General features: G+C 39.1%; 1 protein-coding gene across 11 annotated transcripts in view; it reads right to left on the minus strand.

Moving 5' to 3' along the window:
• The window catches only part of DLG2 (discs large MAGUK scaffold protein 2), a 1,693,368-nt gene that overhangs the window by 1,202,227 nt on the left and 476,541 nt on the right, over positions 1-14,600 (minus strand). The window lies entirely within an intron of this gene.

The raw sequence follows: 14,600 nt of genomic DNA on the forward strand, positions 1-14,600 counted from the left end.
GGGGTAAAACCCAAGAGAAATTAGGAAAGAGAATATATAAATATGGCAATGGCTCTAGGAAGCAGTGCTTCTCTCCTAGGGAGGCAGCACTACCTTTGGGGAATAATGTCTGGGAAGTCTATCCATACCAAAAACCTTTCCCAGGGGCTTGAATGTGCCTTTGAATAAGACAAGGCCTGCCATTCCACAAGTGGAATTCAGGCTCAAAACCCAAATGCCCCAGGGAATCCTACACTGCTTATTACAGCCTTTAAGTCCTGGTAGCTCCTGGGCTGTTTTTCTTTTTTTGTTGTTTTAGTTTACAAAAAAAAAAAAAAAAAATTAAATGCAGTTTCTGGTTCCCATAGTACCAGCTGCCTGACACAGTTTACTTTGCTTATTTCTAGAAACTGTCTAATCCCTAACTGAAATTCTCGGGATAACTGACATTTAAAGTGACAGTATTTTGCCCCTCCTTTGACAGCTAGTCCTAGCTTATATTCCCACCTCTTACTCCTTTTCACAGAAGTAGACTGAGTTACTGGTTCTGAATGAAGGCTGTTCAGGTCCAGGTTTCCCAACTGAGTGGAGTTAATTGCCAAGGTCTTGTGTGTGGGGAATTTGGCCTTTTCTCCTTCCTTCTCTACCTAAACCAGTGAGAATTGGGTTGCTGGGTATGTGTGTCTCCTTTTGAAGACTCTACATTCCTTGAGTAAGTTGTCCCACTATCTAGTTACAGAGGGAGACAGATAGCAGGTCCATCTGAATATCGTATAAGAGCTACATCCTCCAACTTGGCCTCTATCAGGAACAAAATGGTACAATAGTTCTCTTGCTGACCTGTTTCTCAGTTGATCCAGACCCAGAGAGGGAAGATGAGAGCTATTTACTGAGCCCAATAAATGATGTAAGAGCCTTTCCAATGAGAATAATTTGATGATGGGTTGGCTCTTTGTGTCTAGGAAATAAAGGGCCACCCTGGATGTGGAGAATATTTCAGAAAGAAACTCTGGAAACCTGAAGAAAAACATCAACTTTATACTTAGCCAACTCTCTTTTTCCCTTTACTTTGGCTTTTAAGAGAATCTGCATTTTCAGGGATTCTAGAATAAAAGTTCTTAAGACATGCCTGTAAAGTAAGAAAACCAAAGCCCTGTGAGATTAAATGACTTTCCAAAGACCACATGGAAGAGCTGCAACTAGGACCTAAGGCCCACGGTATAGTCCAAAACCCTCTTATCAACACCTACTAATAGAGGGAAAGTAAGAAAAATACCAATGACAACAATAATTCAATTAGTTAATACACACAGAGCAACACTGTGCCAGATATTCTTCTAAGTGCTTTGACATATTAAGTAATTCATAACAGCCTTTGTGTGACCAATGATGTACTTGATTCTGTACTACATGCTGCAAATGCAGGTATAAATTACAGAAGTGGCCCCGTCCCTACAGTCTAGTAGGGGTGACAAGACATAAACACAAGGTACTTATTAGCAAATCATTATTTAATTATGCTGCAATATGTGTTCAAAGAAACAGGGCATTATGCCAGAATATAGCAAAAGGCCTCACACTTGAAGGGTAAGAGCAAATTAGGATATGGGAAGAGCAGGGAAGGACATTCTAGGCAGATGGAACAACATATAGGTAAAGCCTGTAACAGAAAGGGGCCTTTGCAAAAGAATGGCTGGGGGTGATGATAGGAGCTGAAGATGGAGAGGTGGCAATGGGAAAGATCATGAAGGATCATGGAGGTCATGAAAAGAATTTTGGGTTTTATCCCAAGAGTAACTGGAATTCATTAAAGGGTTTTAAGCAGGGAAGTGGCATGGTCAGAGGTGTATTTTGAAAAACATATGCCAATGATTTGATAATGATAGGGAAAAATATTAGGAGCATGGCTAAGTTTCAGGGGATGGGAATCATAATGATCTGGGTTGAGGTATTCATTGAAGTAGATTGTATAAATGTAGGGAAATCATTCTTGTCATTTCTTTTCAAAATGTATTCAATCAGTTGGGACATCCCCAAAATGAGTTCATTTCAGGTCATTTTAGTAGTTTCACTTACACCTGTTTATGAGAGAAGTTTAAAACTTCACAGGCTGGAATTCTCCTGCTGATTACAAATGATTTGGGGAACCATTAAATAAATTGGTGGGTGCCTCTTTCATCAGTGAAGACATTATTATAAGAAAAAGCAATGGGGAAAAAAGTGGCATTTCTCTAGTGACCAAACCTGAACAAAAATCTCTTTATTACTTAGAAATTAGAACTACTTAAAAATCATTCCTTATGATAACATTTCTGCATAGAATCATTATAATCTGACACAGATTTTTCAAATTTCTGTAAAACACCATTTCAGTCCTACCATTTAAAAAGTCTACTAAGAGTGCATATACAAATTGCATACAGAGCAGTATTAGCTAAATATTCATACAAAGCAAAATTCTTCACAGACTGAAGAAGGAATTCCAAATCTGCAGAACGCCATTAAGTTTCAAGGCAATTAAGGGGCTGCAAAACCTCACTTGTAACAAACTGTGTCCCTGAAGATTCATTCAAAGACTCTGGAAAAGCAGGCTCTCTCATCCTACCACTTTTTCCTCCATCCACATCCAGACAGTGAGAGTCATCCCAGGCCTCTATCACTGCTTTTCTATTCCTTTCTTTCAGACTCTAGACAATGTCATCTATTCCCCAGGGTATGTATATCATATGTAAACTAATGACATACATATCCTCTCTGGTTAGTTCTGACTTTTCTCTTTGGGTGTTGTCTTGCTTACCGCCAAGAGCACTAGCAGTCCCTATCTGTTTTCAGTCTAATGCACCCATTCTCTAGCAGGGCATGCCATCTTAACAGGAAGATGAGGCATGCAGCTTATCCAGCCATTGAAGAAGCAAAATGTGGAGGTGATTTTTAAAAATGTGGAATCTGGAGTCAAACAGACCTGAATTTGAATTCCACTCCTGCCGTATACCAGTGTTGTGACCTTTGACAAATTCTTCAATTCCAGGATCCTCATTTTCTACATTCATACATGGAGATAAGACCAATTTCTCATGACTATAATGAAGTTTACTAAGATCATACACTTAAGATGATGCCTGGCCCATACTTATTTCTGAAAAAACTTGTAACTTCTATTAACATTGTCATTATCATATTATCATCAACACCTAGCCAGCTTCTCATTTGTAAATACACATTTACACCCTGATTTAATGTGGTGTGTATGTGGTGGGAAGGGTTAGTGTAGTGGAAGCTCTTTGGTCTAGAAATGAACAGAAATGGGCTCTAGTTCCCTATCCTGTCTTGCTAGCTACATGACTTAGGTAAGTTATTTAAATTTCTAAATCTTGTATTATGTTTATTTGTAATATGGAAATAATAATACTTATTGCATAAGTTTTGAGAGTTAGACAAGATAATATATGGCTATGTAAAATAATGTATCTTCATGTGAGAAAGTTCCCATTTGAGTCAGTTGAGTTGTTCAGGATAAAGAAAATACTTTTTTGTAAAAATACTGTTACAAATGTTAAGTAAGTTTGCAAGCTAGTCCACAGCAACATATTCACCTCAAGTATAGCTTTAAAAACCATGCATTTGCAATGGAAAAATATTCCAAAGCAACAGCAATGACTCCAGTAAGAGTAGAACAAAATGGACAAATCAGTTGAATAGGAATAATGTTTTGTCTCAAGTGCTGATGCTGGAAAGAAAATGCAATGAGAGGTGTCTGCCGAGGCTGATAGAGATGTGGAAGTTCTGAGGTCAATATGGTGATTTTCAAAAATTATGGAGTTTGATAACTGATTTCAGCTGGCTTTCCCCAGTGTTTTAGGTTCCAAAATGAAACAGAGTGATAGAGAGTCCTTGTCTTTTGAACTAACCAACTCCCTGCCTCCTCACATCCTCACATTCTCAGAATTCCAAGGTGAATCTACCTATTCCTGTAGTGTTGGTCCTTTCAGAAGGGACACTCATTTCTTATTCAAACTGATCTTGGAATCCAGGGTGTTATCTCAAGTGAGGGGTAGAGAGGTTGGCATTTCTTCAGTTAAAACCTTTCCTAAATATTTATCTAATCTGATGTGGTGACATAACATCGCCTTTGGAGCCAGACATACTTAGATTCAAATTTCTGTTCTTCTATTTCTTAGCTGTGTAAATCTGACAAAGTTAGCCTCTCCATCAAGTAGCAGCTAACACCGCAGTTTGTACTGCTGGTGGGAGAGTTCAAGAAAATGGTGCTAACACCATGCTTGCAGGTAATGTTCGCTTTTCAGGTCAACTGCCTTTTAGTGGTTTGTAAACATGGTCCTTAGTCTGTGGATTTTTAAATGACAGGACTCAAGTTGAGTACACAGGGAAAAGGAGGTATTGGTCATTGTGTCACATTTAAACGCTTCCAATCAATGAGTTGGATCATTTATAACGATATATCACTGATCAATTTATTCAACAAACATTTATCAAGTATCTACTATGTGTGCCAGGTTCTTTTCGGGACACTGTGATGTGACAGCCAACAAGATCCATCAATATCTATTAGAACCACACTGCGTCTCAGATTATATGACTTCATTGCAATGAGTTCATTTCTATTTAATTTACTTTAGATAGTTGCCAGAACCTCAATTTTCTTTAAATATAAAAGTCAATTTGAGAAATGTATTCAATAATCATACTGGAAAACAGTGTGTGACGAGCCTGAAGATCACTTCAAATTGCCCATCCCCCCCCAAATCCTTTCTTCCTCTGCTCTAAGGGAATAGAGGAAACCAGAGAATATATGCCTGTCTATGCAGGTGATTTACCTTATTTTTACTCCTTAGAAACTCCATGAAGTAAAAAATTCACAGGTGGATAGCCTGAAGTTCAGAAAGGTTAGGTGACTTTAAGGAAGGCCACAAAGCTACTCACCCAGATCTCTCTAGCTGCTTGTACAGTGTTGGTGTGTGATTTCAAAATGTAGAATATACAATGGTACACTTTAGGGAGTAGGGAGTCCTGGTTTGAGTGTTTGAACATGCAGTTTTATGCTCACAATGAATGGTTCCAAGGTCTCTTAATAGCAGAATAAAACTTCAGAACACAGGAAAAAAAAAAAAGGAGGTGCTGGTTCTTCCAACTACCACCTTTAAATGCTTTCAATTAATGCCTTGGATCTCTGCAGGTGGGAATCTGCAGATGAGACGATCCATCTGTAGTCAGTAATCACTCTACTTTACTGTCCTGGACTCCTGGCTAGTCGGGGCAATTAAAGGCCTGCCCCTGCTGGGATTCAGAATCAGTGATTCCTGCTGCTCACTTGTGGGGAAAAGCAGAGACCTGTGTGGAAAAATAGTACCTTAGAGAAAAGCCTTCTTTTCTCTCCTGCTGACCACAAGGCCTAACCTTGTTGCCAAGCATTTATGGAATACTGCTGTTGTAAAACAGCCCTACCAAGAACCAATTCCCAAGACAGGTGAAAGGATTTGGGGAACAGTGGACTTAATTATCAGAGAGAAGTGGGGCATGGAGTGAGGCTGGTTTCTGGAACAGGACAAAGCTTGGTAACTCCTTAGATTGTGGCATGTCGATTATATCTGCTCAGCAAATGAACTCAAATCAGAGACTGAGAATTAAGGGAAACACCTACCACAAAGATTGTGTGGCCGTCAATAACCCTTTTACAACACAGAAATCTGAAGATGCCAGAAATGGTCTAAATGTCCTGGTATATGCAGAGGACATTATAAAATCCATGGTCCAAAGAGACCATAACTTACCATGAGTTCTATCTGTGTAGGGTGAGCTCAACAACTGAGCTGTGTTTAAAACGGGACAGTGAACAAAATGAGGAACTAATAAAATTGTTGAACCTTGCTACAAACTATTATTTATGGACTGCTTCTTATATGTCAGGCACTATTCCATGTAAAGCATAAAATGAACTCATTTAATACTCATTACCATCCCATGTGGTAGGTATTATCACTATTCCCCTTTTGTTACTGATACGAAACTGGGATACAGAGAAGTTGAAGAACATGCCCCAGATCATACTGCAGTAAGCAGAGAAGCTGAGATTTGAAGCCAGGCAGACTCCAGAGTTTGGTCAAAGCAGGGCCAGACTAAGATTCTGTTGTTGTGATCTCTGTGGGGATAGCCTGTTCAGGGAAGCCTGGTCCATCTATGCTGCTGAGATACTACCTTCCTTATATCAGGCAGACAGATGGAGTAAGGTCATTGCCACGCTACTTTCGAGATTGCTCGATGCAGTGAAGAATGTACCAAAACATAAGTAGGGAGACTGGAGTTCTGGTTCCACTGCAGTCACTTGCTGGCTATGTGACGCTGAGTAAATCAGTTAACCTCTAGGTGACTCTATTTGACAGCTGTAAGAACAAAAGGTGATAGTGCCTGGTCTGCTGACTTCAGAGAGCTGGGAGGGCCAATGAAGCTACTGAGGAAAAAGGTTTTGAACATTCTCAGGCAAAATGTAAATTGATTCTCTCTCAACAGGGGCTCTGTGAGGTAGCTGCCAGTGAAGGTCCTGGGGAGGCAGAGCTTGATGCTGCTCCATGGCTTGCTTCCTGTGGACAATAGTAAGCTTTATTTAGATGTGGTTGCTAAGAAGACACACAGCTGACAGCTCTGGGAGAAAGGCTCTGAAAGTTTTGCCCTTGGATGTCTAGACCAAACCCCCGGCCCCAAAGATCTCTCAATATCCATGGCTGGGGCCTCAAAATTAGGCCGTCAGATTCAGCTCCAGCTCAGGTTTGGGATGACCTAATGTTGACCAGGGAACTCTGGGAAGCCCTTACTCCAGAACTTGATGACACTGCAGTCAAACCACCAGCTACTCCACGGCTCTGATCTCAAGTCTTCCGTCCAGGAGGTCAGGGTTCTAGAAACTGAAAGTATGGGCTTTAGGAACCTATGAACCTAGATTCTACTACTTATTGGGTCAGTTTTAAGTAAACAGTAGTAACTTTCTGCATCTCATTTTCCCCTTTATCACGATGCAGTGATAAATAGCTGCTGTAGACTAAATTATTTGGGAGATTATTGCAGTAGGACCTCTGAAGATATTTAAGTATCATTTCAGTTAAAGTCTGAAGGGTGAGTGAAGTTATCCAGGAGGAAGGGAGAGAAGAACATTTCTGACAGAAGAAAGTGCTCTGGGAGCATGAGAAGCAGAGATGAGTCCACATGGTGTGGTGACCAATCAGGAAGAGGAGCAGAAAGAAAGATGTGTCAAGGAATCAAGTCTAAAATGTGCTTCAATGTTATGATCAACGAGGAGCATTTAAATGAGTTTCAGGTTCTCCTTGGTTCTCATAAGCTCTCCCCAACATCCCAGACTTATTCTCCAGTAATTATGAGGTGATGATACTTAAACAGAGATCCAAGAGCCCCTGCCATGTTAAGCCAAATTTTGCCTATGTGTCCCTGTGAGTCCTTCACTGGTAGAAAAGCTTAAAATCACTGGTAGAAAAGCTTAAAAATCATGAGCCAAACATTAGACTTCAACCCAAGAATTAAAAAACCATGTACTGTAAGTTTCTAGGAAAAATAACTGTCCTTGCTGTATCAGCTGCTAAAAATACAAGCAGCCAAGGAACCGGGATTAACTAAGAGCTTTCTACACAATGGTTATCAGCCTCCAAACAACCCAACCACTGGAGGGTTTGGGACTCTCGGAGGAGCATGTGCAGCTGGTAGGAAATGGGCTGAAGTCACAGCACCATGCCATTATCTGCAGGTGCACAGAGAACATCAATTAAGTCAGCGAGACAGGATTTCGAGGAGGAAGGGTTGTGAGAAACAATTTCATTGTGGAACCAAGCTCCACAATGTCCTATTGCTGAACACAGAAGAAAAAGAGAAGGTCCTAAATGTGAACAAGTAAGGTCCTGCCTCTTTTTTTCCACATGGCAAAATATCCCAGCGATACATGTTGACTCATTTTTAGAGGCAGGTTTCGGAAAACATCTATACCAACAAAACCAGGAACAAAGCATCTCAAATTTACAAATTTCAAATATAAAGCATCTGATTTAGCCTGGATGAATATAGCTTTTCAGTCCCCTAAGCAATTTGTTTCATGTTGAGATTGCCTCATAAATAAAAAATGTTCTTGAAACTATGGTTTTATTGCAACTTGGGTATTTAATCAGGCAGCAGGCACAGGATAGGTGCAATATGTATTTATTTTCTACTTTGGCTACAGTATCAAGGACTCACAATAAGTATTGGCAGATATGAAATGACAAGCTGAGGAGTGAGAGAAAATGCCCCTATGACATTTAGCGTGCGTATGCTTTTTGGTCTTTTCTTGAGTGTTAATTTATTCTTGGTCTCAGCCTGGGTGTCCATCCACATCCAGTTTGCTCCCCTCACACCATCATCTCTGTTGCCAGTACCTTGGCTTCCTTTACACTACTTTCTCTTGTCCAGGAATCTAGCTTTTAAGCTTCTCCACCCCACTCACCAATACTCAGGATGCCTAAGGCTTCACACAGTATGTCTTGGAACACATTTGTTGACAGGCTGCCAACATCACAATCATGGTGGTACCAGTGCCACAGACTCTTGTCTAGAGTTGGGTTTGTATACGGTCTAGTGAAAGTAACCTAAACATGTGAGTCAGCCCTGGCTGACTGGGTTATTTACAAGTCATGTGACTTTTGACAAGCTCTATAACCTCTCTGAGACTATTCTGTCTTCTGTCCAATGGGGATAATAATTCCCACTTCACAGGATTGTTGTAAGACTTTCGTAATACCATGTATGTAAAGCATCGTGTACAAGGCTGGCCATATAATTATTTTTGTTAAATACAAGTTCTTACTGCAACCTAATAATTCCTATTTCTTTTTATTCCTGTCCACTGAATGAAGTGTTTGGCTTTGAGAATTTCAAAGAATGATGTTTCTAGAGTAAGATTTTTAAATTTTTATATAAGATTTTTATATCATTAAGGTGATTAAGACTGCTTACATTTGTTTGCCATTTTATTTCTTTATGATTCTCACCCAGACATTATCTCTTGTATCTTCAATAATCCTTTGAGGGATTTATAAGCATTCACCATCATCCCATTTGAGACATGGAAACTGAGGCCCAAGGAGGGAAAGTGACTTGCTCAAGGTCACATAGCTGGTTGTAGCAGAGCCAGGGCTGGAACCCCAGTCTCCTGAATCCTTATCCATCATTCCATCCTACCTCAGTTTTAGGAGTTCAAATACCCTGTGAATTCCTAGAAAGCAGCACTTGGCCTTTTCATGCTTGCATCCTCATTGTGTAGCCAAGTTCCTAGAACATAGGAGCTGCTCAACAAATCTTTAATGAGTGAATGAATATCCTTTCTTGAAACACTGATATTGAACTATGGTGACTCCTACATACAGAACCTAGGAATTATCCCACAGTTAACAGGCCAAAAAGCTCCACTGCCACCCAAGTAGAGTGAGGGCAGGCAGAGTTGAGCACAGCCCATCTCCCAGATCCAACAGGTAAACAATTTCCTCTGTTATTCCCAAACATACATTACCTCTCTTTCCTGAAGCTCACTCCGGCTATGGTGAGTTACAGTTTTATCTGCCAAAAGCATTAGAAGTTTCCAAATAAATAAAGGGCACATTGAGAGAGAGCATCAGAAACATGGCAAGATTTCCAAAAATGAAAACACATTATGAAGTCATCTTCAATTCTATATTTCCTGTATTCTTTGGGCCAGCAGCAATTCCAATGCCTCAGGGAGCCTCTTCACTCATTTACAAGATCTGAAGCACTGAACAGAGATCTTCCTTTAAGAACAGTGCCTAGTGGGTATGTCAGTCATTTTCGTGAACAGGAAATTTGGCTCCAGCCAGAAGCATATGGGCGGGCACTCAGTCAGCCTCTGACTCCAGTTCTGCCTGCTTGCCTAAGGCTGGAATGAAATGCTGCCTGCAAGTACAGTTCTCCAGAAGAGGCTGTCAAATCTGTCTCTGGAGGTAAAGGCCTTCATCCAAAAACACAGCATGATTCTTTTTTGAATCATTTTTGAATACCCGGCTCCCTTGTTAACATCAATTTGTGGCATGCAGTAAGCAACCTTTCCACCATGCTCCCTTCCTGCAGATCTCAAATAGGACATTACCCAGGGTCTAAAAAAAACTGGGGGTTGTTTCTATTCCCCATATTCCAGGACTTTCTAAAGTAGTCTATTCTTATATAAAATACTGCTTAACTTAATGACATCACATGGCTCTTTCCATTGCTTAAAGTTATTTGGTATTAAAACACTGAAAAATTGCATTATGAAATTGAACTATGTTTTATCTCACTGCATATCCAAACTCTTCTCTCTTGATCTAATAAACAACTGGGCCAGAGGTTTTTTTTTTTTTTTCTTTCTATGCTAGATCATCTAAAGTATGAGAGCCAGAAAAATATTAATCCATAAAAATTCTAGGAGTTGATAGTGAATCCATACCACCTGTAGTAAAAACCACACTCCTTACTTTTTTGCATCTAAGGTTTCATCTTGAGTAAATCTCTTGAGGGTAGAAACTACAGTTACTATTCATTTTCCCTAACTCAAATATACACACATTATATGCCCCCCAAAAAAAGTTCAAAGAAAGAAAGAGAAAATAATAATGCTAGCCACTAAGTGAGATAAATATATAATCAGGAGAATACAGTTTTGCCCCATGAACTGAAAACTGAGGCTGGAAGGATTTCAGGTGCAAATAAGTACTACACCTGGTAGGTGCCACAGTATTGTATGTAAGTACTGTACCTCACAGAGGTGGCATTTGTCTATGGACAAGTGCAACTGGCTGCCGAGCACAGAGATGTATCAAGGTGTGTGTGTAATAGCAGAGGGGTAACATAGAAGACTAAAACATGGTCCTCAGTCCTTAGATGATTTTGCTAAATATAGACATCTAATATACATCACATGGCTCTTTCCATTCTCTAATAGAGCAATAGGAAACAACTTGAGAACAAGAAATATCACAAAGGATAGAGGTATTTAGTGTTGGGAACCCCACTAATAATCAGAGCACTGAGAAGAACCTGACATAAAGGCCTCTCAACATAGCATGAAATAGCTGTCAGTAGTCCCTGAACTTTGCCATACAGAAATGTTCATCTCACCCCAGCCCACAGTGTTCACAGCCCATGTATATATAAAATAAATCACTATATTAAAATTAAGAAAAAAGAAGGTATATCATAAGAAATACATTTTCTGGTTAAAAAACCAGTTAACTTTTTAAAGGCTTGGCATCAAAGGCATACAACTCAGTTGTGAAAACTATATGCTTATGTGGAAAAGTATCATCCCTTTCATTCATTTATTTGCATAGGTATTGAGCCCTTGTTACATTCCAAGCATCATTCAAGGCATTGGAGAAGTAAGGATGAATAAAATACACTTGTTGCCCATAAGGGGAGAAGCACTCCACCAAAGCAGCAAATGCTAAATAGATATTGTGTCAAAATATATAACACACACTTAAAATTGAGTTCAAAAGGTTTAATATCCAAGATCAAGGTGTTAACAGAGTTTGTTTTTCCCGAGGCCTCTCTCCCATTCTCGCAGATGGCCACCCTCTTGATGCCTCTTTACATGTCCATCCCTCTGTACAAGTGCATCCCTGGTTTCTCTTCCTCTTCTCAAAAGGTCACCGGTCATACTGGATTAGGGCCCTAACCTTATCACTTCATTTAACCTTAATTACCTCTTCAAGACCCTATCTCTAAATCCATTCACATTCCAAGGTACTAAGGGTCAGGCCACTAATTATGAATTTGGGGAGACACAACTCAATTCTTATCAGGTGAAATAATTCTATGTTAAATCTGTGTCTTCTTAAAGGGCAGACAGAATCTATAGAGGAAAAAGTGCAGGAAGTCAAACCTTTGGATTCCAGTGCCAGTTTTTCCTAGGCCTCTGGCAAGACACCGGGCCTCTCTAATGTTACTTCTGTTTGTAATAGCCTGAACTTTTAAACAACTCAATTCCAACCAACCATGAGGTAGAAGCACAACCTTCCATTTAATCATTATATTCTAATTCTACAAGTGATCCTTTACAAAGAAATCATCTAGAAAATCACAAATAAAAATTTTCTCTTTAGACAATGTGCTAAGCCAATGGTCACAAATCTTCAAGACTACTCAATGAAATACCCAGCTGCATGGGCCAGGCCCTCCCCTAATACATTCCAAAAAATTTAGGAGAAATACCTTGTTCGGTTATTTTACAATGAGACAGAACTGCACATGATAATCAATATTAATAGCATCATATCATCCCTCAAAGGGCTACACACATCATGCTCTCTGGATGTACAACTAGAATTCATTGAACAAAAATAATATAAATATAAATTCTTTCTTGTGGTAGTTCTTTTCTTCACTTAATAACCATAAACCCTATTTTCTCTGCCTAGAATGATCAGCTTACTCCATTCCATTGGGAAAAAGCCCCCACTCAAGATCAGCTCAGATGTGACCCCTCCATCTCCGTCTTCTATGTTCCCAATTCTCCACCACAGTGTACTTACTGTACCTTTTTAGGAGCCTTTCTCCCCACCCCCTCCTTCTTCATGGACCATGAAAGACTCAAAAACAAAAGTGACAGTATATTATCTCTGATCAGTTTATACATAAGCTTAGCTACACAGAAACCAGATGGCCCTGGATTTGAATTCCTAAATCTGTAGAATGTGGGATAAAACTTTCCTCACTATGTTGCTAAACAGATTAGAGATTATGTATGCAAAATGCTAGTGCAGTGGCTGGCATGTAGCAGTCACCCAAGAAAGGATAGTTTTTCTACTTCACTAGATTTTTCAACTTCCAAAATTTTTATAATAACTCATATGTGTAGATATAGATACAAAATTACAAGCTGCTTACATGGCTTCATCAGATGAAAATCTGCATATAAGTTCCTAGTAAGTATAAAATTATTATTTAATGACTTTTATTAGTACTTCTAGAAATGGAATATCTGAGATTTTTCTTATCCATCCTCCTGAGGCAGGACCAACATCCAGATTGGGATGTAATAAAGCAAGACTCTATCGTAGATCCTCTGAATTCATTAATGAATGTGTCCATTGAGAAACAATGTTTCAAAAAGAAATAGCATATTAGATATACTGTAGGATCATCCCTCCTCCTCAATAGAACGTTTAACTTTAGCAGCTATTGAGTCAAGGATAATGAGGATATGACTCACTTTACTGGTGTTAAATATAAGCATACGAATGAACAGGTTTCTAGGTAACTGTTTTACATTTAAATAGTTCAGTACTTAAGTGTCAGCACCGTTGACATCACCTTTCTTGTAATTAATTCTATTTTCTCCATTCTCCATACTTATGCTATAGAACTTAAAATGAGGTTAGACAATTCTCTCAGTACGATTGGTCATACAGTTTTCTCATCATTGTAGCCATAAGAGCATAAAGCAGGGAACTACACATACAAAATGTTGGTACTAATATGATTATACCTAGTCCAATGGAAGGTAGCAGAAGTGAATAGCTTAGCAAGCACACACATACACACACACATGCATGCACACTTCATGCATAATTAAGCTAGGAGGGATAAGAACGGATAAATAGTTCCCAACTTCGAACAGAGCCATGTAACTAACACTCAAAACACATATCACGTGCGTTAGGTGTATATAGAAACGCAAGTCTGTTAAACAGAATGAGAAGAAAACAAAGAAAGGAGGCTTCAGAGTGCTTGTAGTCTTTCCTCCAATCTCCGCTTACATTGATTATCAAGAAAACTCACTATGGCCATTTTCCTACGCCTTCTTTCTTGAAAACAATGTAGAGCATGGGAAAGAAATTAAAAAGTATATTTCTTTCTCAAGACTTATGTACCATTTAACAACAGTGGCTTATTGCATAATTATTATGTGTCAGCTGCAGTGGTAACAGGTACTTTACATTCATCATCTCATTTAATCATTATTGCAATTCAGTGAGTTGGACATTATCATTCCCACCGTTTTCATGTAAGGGAACTGTGTTTCAGAGAGGTTATATGATTTATGGCAAATCATGCACCTAATAGGAGAAAAGCTGGGGTAATTCCAACCCAGGCTTCTGATTCCAAGGCCCATGTATTTAACCACTATACATTGACAATGAGAGTAAATAAAATTGACACATGTCATTTTAACTGGTTCATATTTTAAATGATACTTCCCTTTCATATGAGAATTCATATAATTCTTTCAACATAAAGAAATGGCTTTCAGTTATATAATAATAAAATGTTATTCATATTCTACAGGACAGTTTCCCATATCTCTGCTTCTGTATTTAATAATGTTCTGTTCTTTCACCTTTAGCATCATCCCAAATGCACAAGTCTTATTCATCCCACTGGGTTCAGTTTAAATGCCACTTGCTTTTTAAATGCTCCATGATATTTTCCAGTTGGAAGTAATTCCTCCCAATTTTGAACTCTCACACTTTTCTCTTATGGTGCTACTTACTGCCTTTAATTGTTTTTATTACAAAAATATCTTCCCCACTCGGCTGCAAACTTGAGGTAATCATCCATGCCCAAATTATATCTACATC

This window comes from Phoca vitulina, unplaced genomic scaffold (genome assembly GCF_004348235.1).
Source record: "Phoca vitulina isolate PV1807 unplaced genomic scaffold, GSC_HSeal_1.0 scaffold74, whole genome shotgun sequence".
Taxonomy (NCBI): domain Eukaryota; kingdom Metazoa; phylum Chordata; class Mammalia; order Carnivora; family Phocidae; genus Phoca; species Phoca vitulina.